Source organism: Helianthus annuus, chromosome 3 (genome assembly GCF_002127325.2).
Source record: "Helianthus annuus cultivar XRQ/B chromosome 3, HanXRQr2.0-SUNRISE, whole genome shotgun sequence".
Taxonomy (NCBI): Eukaryota; Viridiplantae; Streptophyta; class Magnoliopsida; order Asterales; family Asteraceae; genus Helianthus; species Helianthus annuus.
Window position 1 is genome coordinate 57,108,545 of NC_035435.2, and position 24,695 is coordinate 57,133,239.

At 38.8% G+C, this 24,695-nt stretch overlaps 1 long non-coding RNA gene across 1 annotated transcript; it reads right to left on the reverse strand.

The window, feature by feature from the left end:
- Positions 1-18,862: 18,862 nt before the first annotated feature.
- On the reverse strand, positions 18,863-21,007 carry LOC110927831. Its single transcript, XR_002585939.2, has 6 exons — positions 20,745-21,007; positions 20,516-20,598; positions 20,053-20,212; positions 19,588-19,617; positions 19,427-19,502; positions 18,863-19,183 (listed from the first exon to the last, which is right to left on the reverse strand). It is a non-coding gene; the product is annotated as an uncharacterized LOC110927831 (long non-coding RNA).
- Between the last annotated feature and the right edge of the window lie 3,688 nt (positions 21,008-24,695).

Sequence of the window (24,695 nt, forward strand, 5' to 3'; positions counted from 1 at the left end):
TCGTCATGAGCTCTGATACCACTTGTTGGACCGTTCTATGACCCTAAAAGTCAGTCAAGGTCGTTCATCTTCACATACGAAGGCGGAATCAATGTAAATGAAGTTACAACAGCTTATCCTTTCAATTCCTTATCTTTCTATTGCTTTCTGATGAAATTTTGGCAGAGTTTCAGCACCGTAGCACACACATACACTGTTACATCAAATGAACCGCTCCTGCCTATTTATAGATATCCAGGGCCGCTTATGTGACATGCCATATAAGCGATCCAGCACCTTTGTCACATAAGCGATCCACACTAATGTCCTAAAAGCGGTCCACAATGTTACATTGCCTAATAAGCGATCCTAACACTATATTACTCAATATTTACACTTTGACCCCCTATAGACCAATCTTGACTTCAGACTTTTTGTAGACGCAGTCAACAGACATTCCGTGTATCAACATACTCCCCCTTGGATGTTGACGTAGTCTTTTTAGCATCTTCAGATCCATAGTCTTCAGTCTTTGTCTTTTCACCAACTCTGTCTATCTTCACCAGCATTCTTCACAGGTTCTAGAACTGACTCCATACTTCCCATTAGCTGTTGACCCAGACTCCCCCTCTCACTGACTCACCCTCTCAGTATGCTGGAATCTTGAGATGTCTGGTTCAAGCTTTTGCAGTTTGCCTCCGTTGGGAAATAATGTCCAAACCTGTTTTTCCTGCATATTCTCTACCTCACCATAAGTTTCACGAATTTATAACCAATTAATTCCCATAAACTTACTGGTAGAAAACATTTTCAACTAACATATTAGTTACATCAAGTTCAAATGAATGACCTTGATAAACTAAACCCACAATCTTTCAATCAAATTTACATCAAGTTCAAATTTTGTTCGGTGCACTATAAACAACACCATGATAGATTAATGACAAACTGTTATTAACATGAGGAATGCTTGTAACCGTACCTAATTGAATCTAAATTGTGATGTTGCGCAACGACTGAAAAGGAATACCCCTGGTTACTTTATATTTGAAAAAGCACGGCTGGAAACAATACCCTTCTTATTTTGGGTCGTCTGATTGTCAATCCACGGTTATAGTTTTAGAGTAGCTTTCTTGTAATATGTATATTGGATGATGGTGAAGGTAAAAGGTTGTAGAGAGAGAAAGGAGAGGAGAGAAAACTTCACGCGGTGCCATTAGTTTGTTACCATGACTTGCAAATTATAACTAAACCGAATGTTGAAAGAAACAAAGTTTAGAAAATGAAAAGTTGAAACAAAATGGAGATTAGGTGTGTAGATACCGAATTTAACATAGACTAATGGTCTAAAACCATTGTTTTGTGTTCCTATAGAAATACGTTGTGGCCAGTGACACATAGAGGAGCACAAACTGGTAATTTTAATAACCGGTTTCGGTTTCACGTAGGGGTGCAAACGAGCCGAGCGGCTCGCGAGCTATTCGAGATCGGCTCGAGAAAAAAGCTCAAAATGAGCCGAGCCTTATCAAGCCGGAGCCGAGCTTGAGCCTAAAATAAAGCTCGTTTGTTTATCGAGCTTGAACTCGAGCCTCACATGTGAAGTTCGATAGGCTCGTCGAACTTTACGAGCCATAGTGTAAACGAGCCGAGTCGAGCCGAGCTTATTTAAACTTGTTTACAAGCCGACCTCGAACCTAAAAATAAGCTTATTTAGTAAACGAGTCCGAGCTTCATTTATCGAGCTCGCGAGCCTAAAAAGTCTATTTATATTATTTTTATTTAATATATTAATTTATAGATAATAAACGAGCCGAGCCCAAGCCGAGCTCGAGCTTAAGAAAATACCAACAAGCTGAGCTCGAGCCCGAGCTCTCATAAGTTAATCTTGCTCGAGCCTGGTCGAGCTCGAGCTCGCCTTTGCTCGTTTGCACCCCTATTTGAAACTAATATAATCACTCCTTTCTATTTTTTTAATATATATTATTTTTAATGTTTATGTGTTTAAATTATGAGTTTAAAAAATGAAAAAAATAGTATAACTTATTTGCATGGATCAGGTTGTCACAAATTGTCATGAATTATGGCTTATCATATCTATTTTTTTGGACATTGATGGATTCATTAGTTAAAATGGTTCTTAACTAACTATGATGAAATATTGTTTGTTTTTTTATATATTCTTTTTGTTAGTATTGTTTTACATTTTGGAATTAAAGATCAGATATGGGTTTCAATAAAGGAAATTAGAGTTGCTTGAAATTATCAATGATATACGCAAAGTGTCATTATAAACATAAATTAGTGGTATAAAAGGTAAATGCCAGTAAAAGTATGTGTTAAATAAATGTGGCATGCACAAAGTGCCATTAAAAATCTATATTAGCGGCATAAAAACTATATGCCACCAAAAGTGTGTGTTAATCAAATATGGCATACTCAAAGTGCCACTATAAACCTAAATTAGTGGCACAAAGGCTAAATGTCACTAAAAGTGTGTGCCACTAAATGGCATTTTTTTTGTAGTGATAATCAAGTATTAATTTATCGAGTTTCTATTGTATTATTGTATTTTTGTTATGAGAAAAAGAGTACAATAGATATAGCACTCACTGAAAGTCTTATCAGCTTGCTTCTTGACCTACTTTGAGATGTCACCCTTTAACAGGTCACGTGTCGATAATAAAATGTGGTGAAATATGTTTCATTTTCTTAAATATAAATACTCTATGATTTAAGTTATACATATCATAATATCTTCATTGTTAATATGGGTTTACTTTAATCTCGTCTTAAGCTCTTACGTTTTCTTAGATGTATCCGATACACTCTAAGGACATCATTAATTCTAATTAGCTAGTTTACGATAGCTTACCACTGTATCAACTGATCATTGTTTTTCGGTCTCCATGAATTTTTTGGTGACGCCATGAGTAAAAACATACCATGTTTGTGATTATGCCTTAATTATGTGGCTATCATAGATTATGTACACAGACTTTAGTTTCTTCTGGTAAATAAATCACATCTTGTGTGCACCACACATATAACAATTTCTTGAATTAAGAGAAATTGTATAGGTAATACACTAATACAGGGTTGTCAGTCGTGTATTGTTATTAAGATACATTAAAGTTCTCATCATACATGGAACAATTGGGTAAGGACACATGAAATTATAACAACTGTTCTAAGGATAGTACATAAACATTAGTACCGGTAGCATATTAGTCGTGATTAACATTTTTTTAAGTGATGTGTTTACCCTTCTCGTTATTATATATAGCAATATAATATAATGTTTTATAAATTTCAAATATATGTTACGCCTCCCTTGTTTTTATCTACAATTCGATAAATGTTGTATTCGATATAGTTTTTTTTTTTTTTGTTCTTTGCCGTGAGTGAAAACTGAAATGTTACCATCCAAATAACATCAGTACCGGTACCGGTACCATATTCATTTTAGTGGTTTCCTCGACTTGTCTAACAACAATGGTATGGTAATGCCATAACAATTCGAATTGATACCGGGTCACACAACATTGATACAGGTACCGCTATACATTTTAATGGTTTCATTTATTATAAAACACGAGTCAGTATCCCGTTGAACATATCTCTTTCGGTTGCTATACCGAGTGTCGGTTTCATACCAATACAAACTTTACCAATCTTGTCACGAAATGAACGAATACTAACTTAATTAAAGCATATCGTGAAGCGTGAGAAACTGCACTAGTAATCGTCCTGCAATTTCAAGCCTAAATTGTCCTCCCTTCATTGCTGTGGAGCTTTGTCGAGAGGATATGGTACGTCACTTGTAATATCTAGCACAAAGATGCCAAAAACTATACCTCTTTTGATCCGTTAACCAGCCCACTATTTATATGTTGTTGAACTCACATTTTGCAATTCGCATAGGGCATTCATCCTTGTGATCAGAGGAGAAGTATAAGTGAATACAAATCCATGTTCCCAGCAATTGATTTTTCTTTGGTAAGATACTCAAGTATAAAATGCATTATTTCTTCATATATAATCTTATACATTCTAAAGTACAATGTAGTTTTAAAGTTAATTTGCCTCGTAAAAGTACATTGTTTGTCTGTTTCATTGTATTCAGATAGAAACTGACCACGATGTTTGGTGGAGCCCAAAGACTAGAGAAAAGCCTGAAGACGTTGCAGCCCGGGGGTTGAAGTTTATGAAATGGTGACTTCTTATTCTACTTTTTTTAAAACTTATTTAACATATTATGAGAATATGAAAATAATCACCCCATTTCCCTGACTCTCACATATGTTGTTTTCGCCTACAACTTATACAGGTTGTTGACACGCAAAGAGAAGGAGATTGTGGTTGTATTCCCTGACTCTTGGTATTCGTAACAAGTTTAATGTTTTCCTTTTCAGATTCGTGCTCTTGCAGAATCTGTGCATAGACGAGCAGAGATGGAAGATCCCGTTGGTCAAGTTTTGAAAAGAACAGAGGTAAGAGAGGATAATTAAGAGCATATTCTAACTCATTTTAGTTTCAGCTTCTCATATATATGTAACCTAGAATAATGCATAGAAAGCACTAGTTACTATTGTTTTAATATGGTGATATAAACAAACTGCTATGTAATTTTTGGTTGTTTGAATGTGAATTACTGTTTAATTCTTTGTATACTTATGAACGTTTTGATCCATGTATGTTTAGGAAAAACTTAAAAAATGTGCATGTAATTGTATGTGGGTAAAAATGTAAATAGCAGTAAATTATTTTTTTTTTTTTTTTTTTTTTTACTTTTAGTGGCGACATATGTCGCCCCTAAAAGCCACAACTGTCACCGCTAAAAGTCATTAACAATAGCGACGACAACCCTTTAGCGACGACAGGTGACCAATAGCGGCCGATCTATAGCGGCGACACTTTAGCGACGACATGTCGCCGCTGAAAGGCATTAGTGGCGACAAACAAGGACTTTTAGCGGCGACACGTGTCGTCGCTAAAGGTGCATGTTTCTTGTAGTGTTGATAAGAGTATAAGTGCTATAGTATATAAGTTAGGGTAGGGTTCCAGCGTGAACAACCTCCCAAGAGTGAACTGCGTGAACAGATATGGACCCTTGATTTCCTTTTTAGTTGTTAAGGGTAGGATTGTAATTATATGAAAATTAGATTTAAATCATTATTTTAATAATTGAATTAAGTTACATCTTTTCTAATTTAAATTCATTATCCACATTATGTTTATTTATTAATAAGATAATTATCGAAACAAACAACAAATCACCAGATTTCAATTTTAATTTTTATTTCAGATTTCATCATCAGAATTCAAATTTTGATTTTTAAGATTCACATGACTTCATATTTCAACGGTATACACATGTGTACTTGGATATAAATAGAACAGTACACATGTGTACTCAGCATCGTACATATGTGTACAGTAATTCACAGGTGTACATCAACATTCAATACAAAAAAAATTCTGAGATATCACAAAAACAGACGATATACACATGTGTACATCGCATTAAAAAGAGGGCAAAATCAGAATACACATGTGTACATCGCATTTAAACAAATAATTATTTTAATAATTGAATTAAGTTACATCTTTCCTAATCCTTGATTTGATTTGTGAGAGATTTATGCAATCAATTTAAGAGGACAATTGATTACTTGATTTGTGAGATATATATGCAAGCAATTTAAGATTGAAATTACACATATACCGTTTTTGTATTTAATTAAATGGAAAAAATTAACCAAATAATTACCATCATGCCACTCACTTTAATCTCAAGATCATACAAATCAAGGGCCCAGAAAAGTTCACGCAGTTCATTCTTGGGATTTTGTTCACGTTTGAACCTAATCCATATAAGTTATTAATAATGCATACCAACAATTATGATAAAAACTTAAATACCCTTTAATCCAGGCTGGACATATAAAAGTATTAATATAAATATAATACAAATATCGTAATAAAATAAAGTATCCAAGGAGTACATTTAAGGCAAAACCAAGTCAAATTCATTGTTTGAAGCCGTCATAACACATAGTTGAATCACAGATATGTCTCTAAAATTTGACTGGCATATATAATTGTGGAGTAATGTGTGTGGTGACTTGGAAAAAGGAATTAATTAAATTGGTGGAAAATTAGCTGGTTGGATTATGCAAATAAAAATATTAAAGTCCAAAGTCTCGCAATCCATGTGTTTTGAGTGCACGACTGGTTTTCAATTGATATTCAGAAACCTAAACATATATACACATTACTTTAAGTGTTATATTTACATGATCTAAGTAAAAGTAAAAAAAATATATTAATTGTATGTTTGAACAATAGTAAGGAATATCAACAACCTCTATATAACCCTATTATTAAATCCTTATTTTTAATAAGTGTAGACATTATATTGCATGCACAAAATTATGTGTGACCAATTGCTAGTGTATCATGGATACTTTTGGCTTTAGATATCTTGGTAAAAATTATGTGTGAAACTATTAAGTTTACAACAAATACTTTTATAGTATTAGAGGTTTCTGATTAGCTAACAAACAAACACCACCCCAATTTCCGTCAAAGGCCTTATGAAGAAGTAACATCAGATTGCAAATTTGTACTATCGTATAATATTAGTGGAAATGGTTGCAAAGTGGAATGAATCAAAAAGCTAGTTTCTTTTGCTTGGAAGAGATGTTGAGTAATAAGACACTGCACAATACTTATGGAAATTTCCATGTTATTTAAGATAACTTTATATAACGTTGATGCCAGCCGTCATCTCATGTAAAGTAATGTACGTTTAAGTAGGTGTTACCAAAGATACCGTTCCGGTCTTGACTCGTTCCACACCCTCACCAAGACATCATCTCGCCAAACACCCCTCCGCGACTGCGTGCCTCTATAAAAAAAACATAGATTTAAAAGGTTATTTCGTTTAAGAAAAATAAATTTACAAACCAAGATTCTTTTAAAAGTCTTTGGCAACGTTTGTACCGTCTAACTAAGAACTTGGTGCCTATTCCGTTCGGCTCTGTCTATAAAACAGTTTTTAGTTAAACCGGCCGGGTTACCAGACTAACTTGTGAACCAGACCGGAATATAACTTTTTTATTATTTTATGGAGTGAATTTCAAGGATTATCCTTTTTCTTTATACCCATTTTCAGGCGTTGTCCTTTATGTTCAAAATTGACGAGATTTGTCCTTTATGTTTTCATATCATACACATTTTGTCCTTTAGGCCTAACCCAGTTAGTTTTTTCAGTTAAATTTAGTCATATGCTTTGCACATGAGGGCATTTTTGTCAATTAAAATGTAAGTTCAACGGCAGATTTACAGCTCAAAGCTTCTGCAACCTTTGAATTGACAAAAATGCAAAGCATATGACCAAATTTAACTGAAAAAACTAACTGGGTTAGGCCTAAAGGACAAAACTTGTATGATATGAAAACATAGAGAACAAAACTCGTCAATTTTGAAGATAAAGGACAGCGCCTAAAAATGAGTATAAAAATAAAGGACAATCCTTGAAATTCACTCTTATTTTATGCTTTCTCCTACAAAGTCTCATTTACTGATAAAATGTGTACTCTAGCATCTATATATTATTTATGTAGTATACATGGATGGGATTTTAAAAAGTGTAAAAAGTGATTAAGGCCACTAGATTATGGTAATTGATAGATGAGATTAAATGAGTGGTAAAATTGTAATGTTTGTATTAATTAAATTGATTGATTTCTTAGATTAAGGATATAAAAGTAAATTTAGTGTGTCTTAAATTTAGGAACCCATATGAAAGTCACATGCAAATTTCCACCCATCTTTTTAAAACATCAATTACTTTTTATACGTAATTTATTTAAAAAAAAAGTTACACCATAGTAATAACAAGCGTTTTTTTATCTTTAATATGAGTATTATATTGCTACATATATTAAAAGTTACATTTCAACTAGTTGATTTGTTTACCAGTAATGGTGTATGTATATGACAGCATGGTGTGTTTTATAGTTTGAATGACTAGTTATGATGTGTTTTACGTATGGTGTGTTATACAATCACTACTAAAAAACTGCTACTATTCCCACGTCAATTTGTGTGGGAAATCCGTGGGTAACTGCAGTTACTCACGGATTTCCCACAAAAATGGGCTGTAGGAATTCTACCTGTGGGTAATCTTTTTTTGACGCATTTTCTATGGATTTTCCTACTCCTTTCCCATACAAATGTTTCGTTAGAATTCTCCTACTTATTTCTCACGGAATTAATTTTCTTAACTCTCCGACGCATTTCCCATGGAATATTTATTTTTTAGAATTTTATGTTTAAATCAATTATATTTATATTTATATTTATTATATTTAATTTTCTTACACAATCCCTACAAATTTATTTTTTGTTCCTACACAATTCTAACGGAATGTATTCGTTTTCCCTACACAGTTCCTATGGAAATATTTTTTTACCTACGTAATTCCAACTGAATGTATTCATTTTTCCTACGCATTTTCTATAAAACTAGTTTTTTTCCTACACAATACTAACGGAATGTATTCCTTTTTCCTAAGCAATTCCGACAAAAATGGTTTTTTTTTTCCTACACAATTCTAACATAATGTATTTTTTTCTTCCGCATTTCCAACGAAACTATCTTTTTTCCTGCAGAATTCCAACGGAATTTGACAAAACTTGTTGAGTCTTTTTGATATTCGCTAATTTATACATATTTTAGTCCCTCATTTTATCCCCATTTTATGCGTTTTCGGCCGTAAAACCGTCGTTCGGATACTTAATTATGTATACTTTTGTTTACAGGCCTAAAACATCAAACCAGACAAGATGATAGTGAAAATGAGGACTTTCCGGACAAAACGACAAAGCTGCGGACATTCTGTTAGAAAACTGACCTGGGCAAGTGGAACGGTCGTGCCATCTGAGGAACGACCGTGCATCTCCGACAAACCAAGATCAGCCGGTGATGAACGACCAGTGCAACAAGGCGTTCAAGAAAATCCCGGAACGGCATAGTCGTGCCATTCCTTGCACCCCGTGTGGATCCGATGATCAGCTATATCCCGGTGATGAACGACCAGTTCTGCAGTCCGTGCAACAAGATCCCGGAATGGCACGGTCGTGCCATATGAAGAACGGTCGTGCGAGACCGAAGACCAGTCAACTCTGCTGATGTCATGAACAGTAATTCCAATAATGCATAAAGTGAACGGTCGTGCGATCGGTGCACGACCGTGCGACATCGAAAAAATATAAAAAGCGAACAGAAGCATTCTGTTCGTAACTCTGGAATTTTGGAGAGCTCCGCATGCGATTTTCAGGCTCCGGAAGCATCAGCTTTAGCCCGGATTCAAGCCACATTGCCCGGTTTAGCTCGGTTACTATCCGGATTCTCATTCTTATGCTTGTTTATGGTTTGGTCTCTCAAATCTTTCCATAATTTTGTTATGTTTCAAGCATTTAGACTGATTATTATGTATTAATGTAAGCCTTTGGGCAAAAACACTAGAATCCCTTGCTTGATTATAGCCATTAGTATGTTAATCTTTGTTTGTAATGACATTTTGAAGTATTTTCTATGATTATCTTTGATGATTAGTTTGCAACCTTGTTATTGATATTGATTTCTTGATTATAAGTAATTGTGTTGGATGATTGGTACTTGGTTAGTTAAGATAGTTGAAAATGAAACTTAATTAATCATGTATTAGTAAACTTTTAATTTGGTTAACTAGTTTAACTTGGTTAAAATGTGGGCATCATGATACTAGAAATGGTTAGTGGTTTAATAAAAAGTAATTATTGTTAATCAAGAAAGCTTGCCCTCACGGAAGGACTCTAACGGGTTAGATGGTGTTGTTATGAATTCTTACCATGATTTGTTAGCCTAGTCAGTAGTTTCGGCCAAAATTGCTATCTTGGTGAATTTATGTGCAAGATTTGTAAAATGAACCCGGTTGTGATTTAATCTAGTTTATGCTTGTCTCGGTGGTTGCATTGTGTTTATCGGTGTTGCTTTCCTTGATTAAGTGAGGTTAGAAAATTCCTAACGGATGACTAACTTATTTTTAGGAGATTTTCATAGACATTTATCAATTGCACGTTAAAGAACAATTTTAGGTGGTTAAAGTGTGTTTATCGTTTTAACTTTCCGAATGATTGTCATGTTAGGATTCCCGAAAGGGATACTAATTGTCTCAAAATGGAAAATTGACCGAATACTTTTAGTGCCAAAACTGACTTAGTTGACATGCTTTGGTTGTGTATTAAGCAAGGCTATTTATATATAATCTACTATGTTTTATAAGTATTTGTTTATGCTTACTTTAGTTTAATTAAAAACCAAACAACTTAGGTTTTTACCGGTAATTTAGTGACAAAGGTCTAGTATTATTTCTCCGCCCATTTCTGTGGATCGATACTTGGTTCTTACCGATACTTTATTACATATATGACGGGGTACACTTGCCTCTTTCGCGTGTGTTTTGATGTAAAAGTAATAATCACTTTTATAAATTTAAAACCAAATCGTGTGTAATTTCATTGTAAAAATATGTGTAGTCACGCACACATCAAGTTTTTGGCGCCGTTGCCGGGAAATGGCGAGTTTTAGGAACGACCAGAGTCATTGTGTTATCAGTGTATATACTTATTAATATTTGTGTATATTTTCGTGATTATTTATTTGTTGATTCATTTGTTAATATTTCTTGCTTTTAATTTATTTTATTCATTTTCGTGATTATTTTGCACACTTGTAAATTTTTGTTCCGTTTATTTGTTCGAATCCGGATTTATTTATTCATTTATTCTGTGAGTTTTCGGCTCCGAAAAATTATTTTTACACTAACCGATTCGATTATTTTCATTGGTTTTATTTTTATAAAGATTTCGGCCCATTTTCGGATTTTTATAAATTTTTAGCCCGTTTAAAATAATATTCTGTTTCTTTTCAGCAAAAAAAAAATAGCATTATTGTACTAATAAAATATTCATTGTGTCAAATTTTCGTTTGCAGGTTGATGTCCTCAACTCCCGCGCCCGCTATTGTTGAGCCGACTGACGAACCAGCGCATAACCTAAGAAGAAGTAAGAGGCTGCGTGAAAGGTCACTTGTCATTGCACAACGCATTGCAAACGCGATTGACGAGCCGGTGATAATCTCTGAAGACGAAAGCTCAGGGGATGAGGAGAGGGTCGTCATGGCGGACGACGACCGACCTTTGAATGAAACAAATCAGCCCGGAAGGGCAGGCCTGGAGCCGAGTATCCTTCAGCCTACTATAGATACACCTACTTTTGAAATTAGACCTAGTATTATTAACATGGTGCAGAATTCAGTACAGTTTGACGGACGTGAGCATGAAGATCCTGGGAGGCATATCGCTGCTTTTCTCGCTGTTTGTTCGACATTTAGGATTACAGGTGTTTCGGAGGATGCAATTCGGTTGAGGTTGTTTCCTTTCTCGTTGCGTGATAAAGCTAGAGCTTGGCTTATGTCACTCCCAGCCGGGTCCATCAGGACCTGGAATCAGTTTGCAGAGCAGTTTATGCAGAAATATTTTCCGCCTGAGAAAACAAACAAGCTTCGGAACCGGATTGTTTCCTTTCGCCAGGACGAGGGAGAGTCGTTGCACGCGGCCTGGGAGAGATTTAAAAATTTGTTGATTGATGTTCCACATCATGGCTTCTCCAAGCGACAGCTAGTTTTGACGTTCTATTAGGGGCTCAGTTACAACACACAGGAGCGATTAGACGTGAACACAGGAGGCGATCTAGGAACTAAGACGCCGACGGAAGCGTATGATATTATAGAAAAAGATGCGTTGAAATCCAGCTTGCGTCGGGAAGGAGATAGAGGCCGGGCAACATCATCATCATCATTTCGCGCAGGAGCACACGCGGTGGATGACTACACGCCATTACTGCACAAATCTCGGCTCTTTCAGCGAAATTCGATAAGTCCTAGATGATTGCACAAGCCGGTTCGGGATGTGACCAGTGTGGAGTGTCACATGAGCCTGGTGCATGCTTTCAGGGAGTCGTATATGAGAGCCACGAAGAGGTAGACTTTGTGGGTAATCAAGTAAGGCCGCAGAACAATCCTTACAGCAACACCTATAATCCCGGTTGGAGAAATCACCCAAATTTTGGGTGGCGAGCGAATATAGGAAATCAGAACCCATTGGGGTTCACTCAGCGTGCTCCAGCGCCCAGCAAGGTCAGCAGTACTAGCAGTACAACCAACCTTACCAGCAGCGTCCATATTCGTACCAGAATCAGGGCACTGGGAGAAGCTCCCAGCAGCAGGCCCATCAGTCTAGTTCCAAGCTGGAGGATATGATGGCTCAGGTTCTCTCTAGCTCCGAAAAACGATACCAACAAAGCGAAGATCATTTTCTAGCTAACGAGGGAGAAATGAGGAGTCAGAAAGCCTCGATTCAGAATATCGAGAATCAGGTTGGTCAGCTGGCATAGATGATGTCCAAAAGGCCCCCAAGCGGTCTTCCGGGTAATACAGAACCAAACCCAGGCGGGCATGTGAATGCGATCATGACCAGGAGTGGAAAAACTACCGGACCCGTCATATCGGACTCATCGCCGATCACTGGAGCGGTCCCGACTGACACACCGGACAAGGTGCAAGCCAGGCTACGCCCAGCAAGTACAGCACAAGTCCAGGAGCCGGTCAAAGATTACACTCCACCAGTACCTTATCCAGGCAGGCTGAAGAAACAGAAGAACGAAGAGCAACACGGTAAGTTCCTTGAGTTGTTTAAGCAACTACACATTAATATACCGTTTGTTGAAGCCTTGGCCCAGATGCCAAAGTATGCGAAATTCCTAAAGGATATCCTCTCGAATAAACAAAAGCTCGAGGATATATCATGTGTGGTGATGAATGAAACTTGTTCCGCCGTTCAGCAAAACCGTCTGCCCACGAAAATGGGAGATCCGGGTAGTTTTACGCTCCCGTGTTTGATTGGAAACATGTCTGTTAGCCATGCATTGGCTGACTTAGGAGCAAGTATCAACCTTATGCCGTATAAGGTTTTTACTAAGCTGGATCTGGGTGAGCCGTCACCCACTAGGATGAGCATTCGGTTGGCAGACCGCTCGATAAAGTATCCGCGTGGATTTGTGGAAAACATGCTTGTAAAAATCGATAAATTTGTTTTCCCCGTGGACTTTGTTATCCTTGACATGGACGAAGATTCAAGAGTGCCTTTAATACTTGGACGCCCGTTCCTCAATACAGCGAGGACGATTGTTGATGTGGCAGCTGGCCAAATCACGCTCCGAGTAAATGACGAGCACGTGACATTTGATATTAAAAGATCAATGCAGCATCCGCAAAGTCATGATGACATGCTTTACTATGTCGACATTGTCGACGCATGTGTTTGCTCTCATTTTCAAGGCACTGTTGACGAGATTGATTCGGACACATGTCTGTCGTGTGGGGACCTGATTGGCATTACGCAGGAGGGCCACGATTTCGAGCAGCCAGTCTATCAGATTGGTGACGATGGTTCCCAGAGTCCGGAGAGGTTTCTAGAAATTGGCCATGTAAAAGAAGAGGAAGCAAAGCCTTCAGTTGAAGATCCGACGCCTTTGGAGTTGAAAGAACTCCCACCACATCTCGAGTATGCATTTCTGGACGAGGAGCGTTGCTTACCAGTCATAATTTCGGCATCATTGGAAAAGGATGAGAAAAATCAGGTTCTCAAGGTTCTGAGACTTCATAAGAGAGCCATTGCATGGAAAATCATGGATATCAAGGGCATCAATCCTTCTTTTTGTACTCACAAGATTCTGATGGAAGACGAGTACAAACCATGTGCACAGCATCAGAGGCGTTTAAATCCGAATATGCAAGACGTGGTGAAGAAATAAGTGATTAAGTTGTTGGATGCCGGCATGATTTATCCTATTTCTGACTCTGTGTGGGTGAGTCCGGTGCAGGTTGTACCTAAGAAAGGTGGTATGACTGTAGTTTCAAATGATAGGAATGAGCTAATTCCTACCCGTACCGTCACTGGGTGGCGAGTTTGCATTGACTACCGCAAGCTCAATGATGCTACCCGCAAGGATCACTTCCCGCTTCCATTCATCGACCAGATGTTGGAACGTCTGTCGGGGAAGTTGTATTACTGTTTCTTGGACGGGTTCTCTGGGTACTTCCAAATTCCTATTGCTCCTGAGGATCAGGAGAAGACTACCTTTACCTGTCCCTTCGGCACGTTCGCCTACCGGCGGATGCCTTTTGGGCTGTGTAATGCGCCAGCGACCTTCCAGAGATGCATGGTTGCAATTTTTCGTGATATGATCGAGGATTCTATGGAGGTTTTCATGGATGACTTTTCGGTATTTGGGGATTCCTTCGATCATTGTTTGGAAAATTTGAAAAGGATGTTGAAGAGGTGTGAGGAGACGAATCTTGTCCTAAACTGGGAAAAGTGCCACTTCATGGTAAAGGAGGACATAGTTTTGGGACACAAGATTTCGCATGCTGGTATGGAGGTCGATCCAGCCAAAGTGGATATCATTTCACGACTTCCGCCTCCCAGCTCTGTGAGAGCGATACGGAGCTTTCTTGGTCATGCGGGGTTCTATAGGCGATTCATCAAGGATTTTTCAAAGATTGCTAGGCCCATGACCCGTTTGTTGGAGAAAGATGCTCCGTTCATATTTGGAGATGATTGCTTTAGTGCCTTTGACCTTCTCAAGCAAAAGTTGATCGAGGCCCCTATTTTAGTTGCACCAGACTGGAGTCTGCCATTTGAAATTATGTGCGACGCGAGTGATTACGCTATAGGGGCCGTTCTTGGCCAAAAGAGAGAAAAGCACTTCCACCCGATCTATTATGCAAGCAAGACTCTTCAAGACGCTCAGGAGCATTATACCACGACAGAAAAAGAGCTTTTGGCGGTCGTTTTCGCATTTGACAAATTTAGATCGTACTTGGTGCTTTCGAAAACCGTTGTGTATACTGATCACGCAGCCATCAGATATCTCTTCAGCAAACAGGACGCTAAGCCGTGTCTGAACAGGTGGATCTTGTTGCTGCAGGAGTTCGATATTGAAATTCAAGATAAAAAGGGTGCGTTGAATGTAGCGGCTGACCATCTATCTCGGTTAGAGCATGGAGACATCGTGGACGCGCGTTGGGATTCCATAAATGACAACTTCCCACACGAGTCTTTGATGAGTGTTGAGATATGCGATGAGTCACCATGGTTCGCCGACCTTGCGAACTACCTTGCTTGCGGGATTCTGATTAAAGGGTTGACTCACCAGCAAAAGAGGAAATTCTTTTCGGATGTCAAGCACTACATTTGGGATAACCCTTACTTGTTTCGGGTTGGTGCTGATCAGGTGATAAGGAGGTGTGTTTCAGGGAAGGAGGCGACCGATATTCTACGCCATTGTCACGAGGGACCTACCGGAGGCCACCATGGAGCTAACTTTACCGCCAAGAAGGTGTTGGATTCCGGGTTTTATTGGCTGACTATATTTCGTGATGCGCAGAGTTGGGTTAGAGCGTGCGATGCCTGCCAGAGGGCGACAAATATATCGGCACGTGATGAAATGCCTCAGAACTGGATTCAGGTTTGTGAAGTCTTTGATATCTGAGGGATAGACTTCATGGGACCATTTCCCCCCTCACGAGGTAATAAGTACATCCTGGTCGCAGTTGACTATGTATCCAAGTGGGCGGAGGCACAGGCCTTACCCACCAATGATGCCAGGGTGGTCGTGAGATTCTTAAAAAGCTTATTTGCCCGGTTTGGCGCTCCGAAAGCGCTTATCAGTGATAGAGGGACGCATTTTTGCAATACCCAGCTCGAGAGAGCTTTGTCCCGTTACGGTGTGCATCACCGTTTATCCACGCCCTATCATCCATAGACAAGCGGGCAGGTGGAAGTCACGAACCTGGGGCTGAAGAGAATCCTTGAGTGGTCAGTAGGTGCAAACCGCAAAGATTGGTCGGATAAGCTTGATGAAGCGTTGTGGGCCTTCCGTACGGCTTACAAGACGCCTATTGGGACTACTCCCTTTAGGCTTGTTTACGGAAAGGCATGCCATTTACCGGTTGAGTTGGAGCATAAAGTGATGTGGGCTCTAAAAACCGCAAATCTGGACCTAAAAGCCGGAGGTGAAGCCCGGCTTCTCTAGATTCATGAATTGGAAGAGTTGCGACAACGCGCTTATGAAAGCTCCATGTTGTACAAAGAGCGCACGAAGAGATTGCACGATAAACGCTTGAAGGACCACAAAGAATTCCAAGCGGGCGATCTTGTTCTTCTTTACAACTCGCGGTTGCGCTTATTTCCCGGGAAGCTTCATTCACGTTGGACAGGCCCATACACAGTCAAAGAGGTATTTCCGTATGGGACTGTTGCAATAGAGAACGCGGACGGCGTTATTTTCAAAGTAAATGGGCATCGCTTGAAGTTGTACGTTGCCGGGCCGATAAAGTCGGCGGTGGAGGTCATCGAGCTCCAAACCCCGCACACATCATAAGTGTGGGGAGGAGAGAGTCTACGCTACTGACTTGCGGATCAAAAATATAGCAAGAGCGTCAAAAGCGCTTTAGGGGTAAAATCGTCCTTTTTGTGTTTTTCTAGTTTTAGCATAATTTAGGAGTGTTTGGTAGTTTCCGTTAGTTTGTACAGTTTTATACGTGCCGAGTGAAGGGTTTATGTGAGCAAAAGTGTTAGAACAGTTTGCGGATGGTAAAAATGGCGAAAAACGGCCGAAAAGGTGCTGAAACTGTTTTCTGCAGAAAAATCTGATCTGCAGATATGGCACGGCCGTGCCACCTATCGCACGCCCGTGCGTTTGCGGGCTGGCCGGAACGATGAGTCGCACCACCGGTGCATCTTCGAGAACGGCGTGCAGGGTCAGCCAAATGTCGGCGACGCACGACCGTGCGGTCCGTCGCACGCCCGTTCCACAGGCCCAGATCAAGAAGACAGAAACTTCATAATTATGCGTTCTGTTGTTTTTGAATGAAATTTTTCCTGTTCCATCTATTCTAACGATATTCCTCATGCAGATGGATCATCCCTTCCTTCAGTTTAACCCCAATGATGAACGAGAAGCCCTTTGTATCCCAAGACGGGATGCCTTATGGAGAAGGCGAGGGCAATTTGGCGTCCCCAGGAGGTTGGATTGGGACGTTATGAGGGATCTCAATCAGTTTGATAGACTTGAAAACATGATCAGTATCCCACTTGCGCGCTTAGTAGCTATCGACCGACCCATCTATCTTGAGCTAACGATAGAGTTTTTCTCCACATATGCCTATGAAAAAACAATTGTTGCTAGAAGGCCAAAATTCCGCTACAAGGAGCGGGTAACTTTTAGGTTGGGCGGACGCTGGCACAGTTGGTCGGTAGGTCGATTGGGTAGGAGGCTGGGTATCTACACAACTGCAGACATGGACTCCGAGTTCTTCACTGAGCAGTTTACCTTTCCGTCTGATGAAGCACGGGTTGCATTCTGGGCTGCAAATGCTATTGGTGACCCTTATGACCCGAGAATGTCTAAGGCTTCACGGTTGAGAGACCCCTTGGTTCGAGTGATGCATCATGTGTTTAGCCACACCATTTGCGGCCGCATGGACAGTTTGGGGAACTGTCCAACACCGGATTTGATTTTTCTATACGCGCTGGTTGAGGGAGTACACATCAACCTAGCCGCAAGGATGGCTGAATACTTTGTACAGTGCTCAGGTAGAACGCCCAACAATCAGATTCATGGCGGTCAATATTATTGACCGAGATTGCTTACAACCTAGACTTGATGACTGATGAGGTGCTTGAGAGTCTCACTCATGTGACCGATGGTGTTTATGTTGATATTCGATCGTTGAAGGCGATGGGGTAATTGCTGAGACTGATCACGGGGATAGGTTGAGGGGGCTCAACAACGAGGTCTGGGACCCGTTGCCCCCACTTCCAGCAGACGATGAGGATGAGGAAATGGAGGAGCAGCATGAAGTTCAGCAGCATGAGCCGCACACACCACCACACCAGCCACAGACACCGCCACATGAGCCGCAGCACCATGATTACCAGCATCAGGAGTGGCCAGAGTTTTACCAGCAGTTCCAGCAGATGCGAGTTACGCAGGAGCAGCATGGGACTTATATCGACCAGATTAGGACTAATCAGGACCAGATCAGGGCTAGTCAGGATCAGCTCAGGGCCACTCAGGATCAGCTTAGGCATAGCCAGGAGAGTTTATACCAGGGGGTGAGTGCCGGATTTCACTACAAAAAAATGAGTATTAAGGACTAAAAATTCAGTATCTAATACATCAAAATCAGTCCCAAATGTGTATCAGGGACTGATTTGCCAGTCCCTAGCCAGTCTCGGATACCTAGTACTAGATAGTGGTTTTAGTAACTAAAAAACAGTCCCCATTGGATGGCACCAACAGGAACTATCATTTAGTCTCTGATACATAAAAATTTAGTCCTAAATGTTTACCCTAGTACCACATCATTTCAGTCTTCGAAGCATTTTTTCTCTGACTGAAATTCAGTTTCTGATACTACAATATATCAGTTCCCTACACATTTTTAGGGACTGAAAATTAGTACTTCAAACCATGTCTAGTCCGTCTCTAATAAGATGTTTTGGAAACTAAGAATTAGTCTCTGAAACCGCATCATTTTAGTTCTTATTATGATTGTTTTAAAGACTGAAAATTAATCTCAAATATCATGTCATTTTAGACTCAGGTATGGTTTAGAGACTAGAAATCAATCTCGGGTAATATTTACTTTTAGTATTTAACATGTCTTAATACAAAACGAGTGATTTTCACTGAGTTCTATTACAAATAAGTTTCTAAACGTATTTTACAGATATTATATTCATAAAAATTTACAACAATGTATAAGTTCTACAAATATAGAGAGCTAAAATTGCATAAACAAAGCTGAATAGACAACTTCACTTTGATCACCACATGTGCTTTTGGGCGCACTACTCCTAGGTTTGGCACAAGACTCGTTGCAAGGTCCACAACTTTCATGACAAGTTACTTTGATGTCTTTTTCAACACTAAATATTGCTTCTTTTAAGTTTAAAACCAGATCATAACCTTGATCTTTGCCTTGTGCAGCCCTCTAAATGAGTTTCTTGCGCCCTTGACGCCCAACCTGTCAAACGATGATTAAAACAAATCAAGCAGGTTGCTTATCAACACATTGAAATGAAAATAATGTTAGACTCGTGGAGTAAATCATAAGCCATTTGACTGCAATTAAGTGGGTCATTTGATTGGGTCATGGGTCTATGATCATCAGTAGGAAATGGGTTAATTTGACCCATTAGGTCAGTTGGATATGTATCATAGCATTAAAAGAAGCATCTTGACTAAGTATAAGAAAAATAATCATCACCATATAGATTTGATTTGGTGTTCTCTTTGTGGTATCAGGCACCAAAATTTCCTCTCAACCTTAGTTTGATTCTAGCCTAACAATTAAAAAACAGACAAATCAATGAAAAATAAGAGAAAACAAAATTATGCTTACTTAAAGGGTAGAAGAATTGGACTAACCTCCATGGCAGTTGTTTTAATGAAGTAAACCTAAAGAACCAGCCAAGGAAAAAAATTATTCATGAAGTTTACTTAGTGTTGCAAACAAATCGAGGAGAGCCTGAACTCGATTAGGCTAGAGTTCGGCTCAATTCGAGCTTTGTTTCTAAAGCTCAGCTCTGGGCCTCTGGCTCGGATTTTTTGTTATTTATTAACTATTTTATATTAATTATGGTTATTATTTTATATATAGGTTAGCTATATCTTCATAATTTTATAGATGGTGATTATTATAATAATAATAATTATTATTATTATTCCGATATATATAAATAAAAAATTATAGAAATAGCAGGCTCATTTTGGCTTGCGCACCAGCTTGAGCTCGGGCTAGTTTACTAAACGAGCTTGTTTTGACGCTCGGGATTGAGCTCGTTTAAGCGTTTCGAGCCGATCTCAAGTAAGTAACTCAAAGTAAATACTTACATATATTCAACTGCAAAAGCACCGCAAATGTAAGCATTTAACATTTTGTTAAAGATTTAACAACAAACGAGAATCTTAAGAACACTTTCTATAATAGTAACTTCTCTCTCTGGATAATCCACAATGATCCCAAAAAATGGCCCATGGTAAGCAACTTCCCCTGATGTATTTTAAAAGGGATAAGGCTGAATTAGTTATAATTTATAAGCAGCAATTTTTATTAGGTGGGTCATAAACTTTAATCTTTAAAAGAAAATTGTTCAAAGCGGTCAAAATGATCATATTTTCCTAATAGCAAGAGTGTTAAAAACTATCTAAAAACTAAACAAGCAAATAAAAAATAAAGGATTGATTCTAAAGCATAATTCAAATTCAATTTTAAAAGAAATCTCAGTTTTATAAGTCTTCACAGTTTGCAAACCAAAAATATTACTGAAAAACAAGATATCAAAGATTCGCTTACCTCATATAAAGGCATATGAAATTAAAAGTCAGTTTGGATGAAGCATTTCATCGAGCAGTTGGCGTGCAACTTCAAACCTTTCACTTATAAACAACATCACAGAAAACATTAACCCTCAAACATACAAAATAAGTAGAAACCGTTGGGCGTCCAAAGAAAATATGACAAACAAAATATTGCAATTAGGACAACAAACAAGTGGAACATATAGTAACGTATACACACTTACAAAGGGGTCGATTGGAACGTGGTTGATTGTTGTAGTTGAAGCAATTGAATGGGTTGATTGCTCAAGTCGAGCTACTGCCAACGGTCGAGTGGTGGTCGCTCGCGGCTAAGTACGGTCAAATGATTGGGATTATAGGTAGGAAACCATATGAGTTGGTTTTGGAGAAGAGATCGATTATGAATTTTAGTTGAGAGGTCATGTGGGTATAATGAATTAGGTCTTTGGAAAGCAGCATGAGTTTTGGGAAGGATCGCAAAATTGAAAATTTTTTGGAGGGAATTTAAATTTTCATGAAATTAGAAATTTTAGATGGAGAAAATAAAAGAATAAATCTTCATGGAACCCTCCTGGTTATGGTGATGCGGGCCCATCCTTCACGAGAGACGATGATGGTGATGACGAGTAGGAGATGATGGTGTTGTTCGTTGGTGGTTTTTATTTCTGTACTTGTTATTTCGGGTGTTCTTTTTGCTTAGTATTTCAAACACCCTCGGATTGTATTTTATTTTCAAAACACTTTACTTTATGTTATGTCTTTGTTTGGATTGGTAGTTGATGTGCGTGAAGTGTGTTATATTTTTGATGTATATTTAAGCCCCTTTTTACACTTTTAGCCAAGTTTTAAATTTATAAAACACGATATTTACTAACACTAAACACACATATGGGCAAGTGCACCCATCGTGGACGTAGTATAGTGTTGGTAAGATACCGAGGTCGTCCAAGGACACAAGAGCTTTTAATACCGGTTTACCATCAACGTCTAACCAAATCAAAAAGTGAGAAAAATGTTTTAAACTAAGAAAAATAAAAACTAACTAAATGCTGAAAAATAAAATAAAATAAAAACAGATAGACAAGATGAATCACTTGGATCCGACACGTGTATTAGTATAACCTTTGATTATTTTCGCACTTTTGCACTTGTTTAAGAGATTATCTTAGTTATTGTAGTAGGCCCCTCTTTTGAAGGCGACGTTACCCTCAACCCAGTAGTTTGAGTCAGCAAGGATACAATCCTAAAGGGTCGGATTATTGGAAGATAATGAATTAAGTTATTAATGCAAATTGTGGTAGGCCCCGCTTTTGGCGGTGACGTTACCCTCGGCTAAGTAGTCTGAGTCAGCAGGGATACAGTCCTAAATAGCCGGGTTATAGTATTAATAGTAGTTAACTTATGAGGGGGTCAAAGAGTTTGGATCCCCGCCATCCAATACCTATGGGCATTGAAGGAGATCCTACTAAATTTGACCCAGGTCCCAAGCAGGACCTCTAAACGCTGAACAAGGGCAAGACCCTTACCAAACCGTTCCCTTAACCCCCGACCAGGTAGCCAACATACCTCCATATAGACCGTGGAGATATGAATGGTGAAAATCTTTTATTTTATATAGACAGTAAAATAACGCCAAGACACCACGGACAAACGATAAGGAAAGATCACCTTCAACATAAGTAACTAGTTATTAAAGTCATTAATACAAAACCAAATAAAAAGTGCAAAAGATTAAAAATAAAAAGTATTATACTAAACACTTGTCTTCACCAAGTGATGTAAGAGACTTAGGCAAACATGGCCTTGATTGTCAAGAACTCTTACGATCAATCTTGGATCCCGAGACGACTCACACACTCTACGATGGACAATGGATGATGGTGGTGGATGATGGTGTTATGGTGGTGGTGGGTGGTGGATGAAGTGTGAGAGAGGTGGTGTGCCAAGGGATGAAATGGAATGAAGCCAAGCACCCCTATTTATAGGCTGAACAGAAGGCTGGGCACGGCCCCGTGTCCGCTGGACACGGCCCCGTGCCCGTCTGACATTCTCTCTCTTCATTAATTGTAATTCGCAATTACAATTAATGCGCCTGCTGTACTTTCACCACGCCCCCGTGCCCGCTGGACACGGCCCCGTGGTGGGCAATGGAAGCTTCTACTGGTTTGTCTTTTCTGCTGCTTCCTAGGCACGCCCCCGTGTTCGCTGGACACGGGGCGTGTTCAGTCTCTGTTTTCTCTTCTTTGCCTTGGGAGGTGCCGTTGAGGGTCCGGGCAGTCTACTTTTGTTCCTTTTCTTGTATTTATGCTAGAATTAGTTGTCTTTTTGCTTCTTTTGTGATTTTGAGCTCATTTCATCCTGAAAATACAAAAGGAAGACAAAAACACTCTTTTTCCAACATTAGTACTTAAAAAGGGTTAGTTTTATGCCTTAATTGATGTGATTTATATGTTGCATTTTACACACATCAAATACCCCCACACTTGAACTTTTGCTTGTCCTCAAGCAAAACTCTTTAAATGTGGCTTACACTCCCAAATGGAATAGGTAGAAGAGAAAGTTTTTAGCTTGTCCTAGAGTGTCGGGAATCCAAGGTCTTTGTAAGTTTTATTTTTATTTATTTACAATCCTATTCGTTATGATTTATTTTGAACGTTTCATAAGATAAATTACTTATTTGGGCATAGCATGCCTTATTAAAATTCCATTTATATACAAGTTCACATACCTCACGGGGGATCACTCAACACTCGGCCGAAGGTGTATATTTTTAGTGAATCACTCGAGAGCGGCATGGAACTTACGCCTTCCATAGGCTTGCCAAGCAATCAATCCTCCTCCTTTTTAACTTTTTACCTTTGTAAATATCAAGAGGACTTTTGGGTGAAGGGTTAGGCTTGGGTTAAAGGTGGGTGGTTGGGTTAGTGGTTAGTAAAAAGGGCGAAAAAAATCGTAAAAAGCGTCGGTTTTCGTAAAATACCTTGTCTTTAGTGACTTTTTATTTTGAAGTATTTCTCCAAACAAGCTTTTATATAGCTTTTGTTTGTTTTTGACTTCATCATTGTTTTTTATTTTTTTTCATCACATAAAAAGGTGAGTTTACGAAAAACCGAGCTTGTTACTAAAATAAAGGTGAAAAATAAAAAGGGTTTTTGGTGGGTAAAAAGGGTTTTGGGGTAATGAAATTAAAGGTTTAGGCTCAAAGGGGCTATCTAGGGGGATTTTGGGTAGGTGATAAAAAAAATGAAAAATAATGGTTTTGAAAGAAAAATGGTTAGTCCTAATGCCTCCATCATTTACTTACTTGGGTTTAAGTTGGTAAGGACCGGGAATGTATTGTTGTGGCAAGTTCTAGATTTGTAAGAACCAAGCGGCTATTCACACAAGAAACGAAAAATGAGCAATTAGTCTAAATATGTGTATTTTTATGCTCAATAAAGGCTCAAAACTCACTTTTGTGGAAATGGGTTTTTAATGTGATCAAGTATATATAATCGAATTTTTAACTAGACTTGTTATGCCGTTTCATAATTTTCTTATGTTGGTTCTTTGTTATCACGACGCTATCGGTTGTAAACTTGTAAAAATATAACCTTTTTAGAACTTGTTATTCCCAACTTAAACTAAGACAAGTAAATAAAAATAAAAAATGAAAAAGTTTTTGAAAAAATTTGGGGTGTTTAGCGGTTCCAATAGAGTTTTGTGTAAGGCTTGTGTTTAGGATTTGCAAAATTCAAGGTTTTAGCATCCCCCCCACACCTAAATTACACATTGTCCTCAATGTGTCCAAAAATAAGGTTTTTGGTCGATTAGGATGTGTAAAAGTTGTTTAAAAAGCAAAGATTTTTGTTACTGGCATCCTGGACACGGCCCCGTGGTGACCGGGCACGGCCCCGTGGTCAAGTGCCAGTAACAAAAATTAGAGAATTGAAACAGAAGCCTGGACACGGGGGCGTGTCCGCTGAACACGGCCCGTGTCCAGTTACCTGAACTGGGTGTTTTCCTGCAGGTGGCTCAGCACGGGGGCGTGTTGGTTGGGCACGGCCCGTGTTGAACCTTCTGTGATGGAGATTTGTGTCGGGTTGCTCTGTTCTTTGTGCATGGTTCCATTTTTCTCGTTCCCTTTTTCATCCATTACCACCATGAGTGTGCTTTATTCTGCAAAATAAAACTAA